General features: G+C 21.9%; 1 long non-coding RNA gene across 1 annotated transcript; it reads right to left on the minus strand.

The window, feature by feature from the left end:
• Nucleotides 1-1,458: 1,458 nt before the first annotated feature.
• On the minus strand, nucleotides 1,459-2,283 carry LOC126909729 (uncharacterized). Its single transcript, XR_007705098.1, has 4 exons — nucleotides 2,170-2,283; nucleotides 1,941-2,102; nucleotides 1,646-1,877; nucleotides 1,459-1,570 (listed from the first exon to the last, which is right to left on the minus strand). It is a non-coding gene; the product is annotated as an uncharacterized LOC126909729 (long non-coding RNA).
• Nucleotides 2,284-2,937: the final 654 nt, after the last annotated feature.

Genomic DNA, 2,937 nt, shown 5'->3' on the forward strand with positions numbered 1-2,937 from the left:
ATGGATTTTAATATAATTTTTAGAATATAAGATTATATATAAGTAATTAGTATATAAAATTAACACGATTGTCCCTACTAAACCTTGTACCCAACAGGGGATAATTTTTAAATCGAATTGTGTCTAGATTTTTAAAATGTAACTCTAAGGAATTAATCGGATTTATTGAATATTTTCTACAGTCGCCACTGGTGTCAAGTATTATTGTCAATAGCAATAACAAAAATTTTTTTTAGAGTCATGATAATTATCAAGTGTATTTAATACAATTAGTGTACTTTAATATAGCATTTTACCCTTAATCCATCTTGGATTAAATAAATTTGAACACTGCAGCAACATTAATTATTACTAAATTTAAATAAAGGATAGTTAGTATATATTATCTTTCTNAAAAGGATAATTAGTATATATTATCTTTCTATTTATATTTGTTGGAGTAGTGTTAACAATGCTTTTAACCCAATAAAAAAAAAAAAAAATTATAGCTTAAAAAAAATAAAAAATTGAATTTAAAAACATTGCAAGAGAAGATATCTCCAAAATCAAGTAAGAAAAATGATTCGGGAGATTAAATCTACTAGCGTTCAGCTACATATGAAAAATTATGTAATATAGAAAATGAAATAAGATGAATAACGGACTGCCAAGAAGAAATGGATAGATACAAATATTATATGAATACAAAAAATATTGTAGGAATATACTAGCTGAAAGAATAATAAAGTTAAAAAGAGAATTAAATGAACAGTGTGTGAGTTGATTGATGAAATTGTACAAAAGTTATGTTTTAATTATATGCCATTACCAATTTTAGGCTGATAAAGTAGCATTACATTTAAAAGATAAAAAAGCTGAAATTNATATGCCATTACCAATTTTAGGCTGATAAAGTAGCATTACATTTAAAAGATAAAAAAGCTGAAATTGAACGTTTAGCTATATAAGAAAAATTATGTAATCCAGAAATGAAGAATTTGTTGACAATGCATTCAAAACTATAGAAAAATGCAAAAAGATAGGAAACCAATAATATCTCTTCTTAAAGAATTAGAGGTTTAAAATTAAAAATTTGTGTTTTATATTTTTGTATATAAATATAAATATAATTTTATAAATTATATTAAATAACATTAAAACTATATTAAAAATATTACAAACAATACATACGGTATACGTTTAGTGTTGATAATAACATTGTTTCTGAAATACGTTACTTTTTAGTAACTTTTTGTGGCTTTTAAGTTTAATATTTTTTATTTTTTAAATTAATAATATTTTTAATATAGTTTTAATTTTATTTAGTTAATTAGCCACATGTGATTATTTTTTATTATATATTTATAAATTATAAACTAAGACAAAATAATGTTCATTTTAAATTAAAGTAAAAAATAAATACAAATAGTTAATAAAACAAATTTAAGTAAATGGTACTTATCAAGTCTTTGATCTATGTGATCCATGGAATTTTTTTTTTTGGTAAATTATAATATGTTTTATCTAATTGATTTCCAGTATATCTTTATGCAGTCATTTTCATACGTCTTATAGCAATTACACAAAATTACTAAAATTCCAAAATAAAACCATATTTAGCTGAATGATATTCAAACTTACTTAAATTTAGACATATTACGTTTACCTCATAGTTTTTTCATTGTACTTTTAAAAAGGACAACTCAAGCTCAGGGATAATAAGTCTTAATAGCTTGTCATTACCACGAACTAGTAGTAGCAGACTGTAGATAAGTGATATTTTTTTTGAAATTTAAGAATTAAGTTTACAGAAAATCATTGTTTACTTTTTCACTCAATATATTACTTAATTCTTTAGCATAGCTTTGCAAATCTATCGCTTGCTTTTGTATTGTTTTCTAAAAATAAAATAATAATAAAAATTAGTCTATTTTTTTTAATTTATTAAAAAATTTTCTAACCTTTGTTTTACAGTGATCAATATTTTCTTCCGCTAGTTTTTTTATATTTTGACTTGTTATCATTGATTTAACTTCTTCTATATATGCTTTAATTTTGTTGTATTTTTAACGGTATTTGATTACTTTGCTTGTTAATTTTGTCTTTTCTACCTCCAAATTTGTCTAGAATTTTTTAAAAATATTTTAATAAAGTTATAAATAAAAATCTCTAGTAAAATTTTGTTATTACAATTAATCTAGATTGTTTTCGATATAATTCTTCTTGAAGTTTAAAATCCTTAATGTTACTTTCTAATTTCTCACATTCATCAAGGAAATGCTTATCTTGAAATTCACCTTCCAACTTTCTAGCTATAAAATGTTTGGTATGTTTAGTAAATTTATTAATAACTGATAAAGCTACTTAAAAATAAGTATTTAATGGATGCATGAAAAATATTATTAGATTAATTTGTTAAATTTCTCCTAAAAGAATANGAAAAATATTATTAGATTAATTTGTTAAATTTCTCCTAAAAGAATAATTTTGTGAAGAAAATTATTTTCAGTATTTTTAAGTTTCATATTTATCTTAATTTATGTATTTTTTTTTAAAGTACAACTAAATATTTAATTAATTTATTGAAAAAAAAAATGATCAAATAAGAAAATGACTGATCAATAACGTCTTTTGCATTAGTACTTCAAAAATGTATTAACAATTTTATTAACTACAAAGGAGAAGATGGGTGAAGAAATTTCTAATGATAATTATTGTTATACTTGTACATGACATTGTCTCCAAAAATTAAAATTTTTAAATAAATATTTATTAATCAAGGGTGAATGCTATAAATAGATAAGTGCTATGAATTCTTAACAATGTCATAGACGTTCGTTAGAGCATAATTAATTTATAATGTTCACACCTAATATTCATAAATTCTCATTTTTACATGATCAAATAAATAATTTGTTGAGGGCAGACAAAGGTGATGCAGTTCAATTTTTGGTGTTA

This window comes from Daktulosphaira vitifoliae, unplaced genomic scaffold (assembly GCF_025091365.1).
Source record: "Daktulosphaira vitifoliae isolate Bord-2020 unplaced genomic scaffold, ASM2509136v1 Scaffold_1049, whole genome shotgun sequence".
Classification (NCBI taxonomy): domain Eukaryota; kingdom Metazoa; phylum Arthropoda; class Insecta; order Hemiptera; family Phylloxeridae; genus Daktulosphaira; species Daktulosphaira vitifoliae.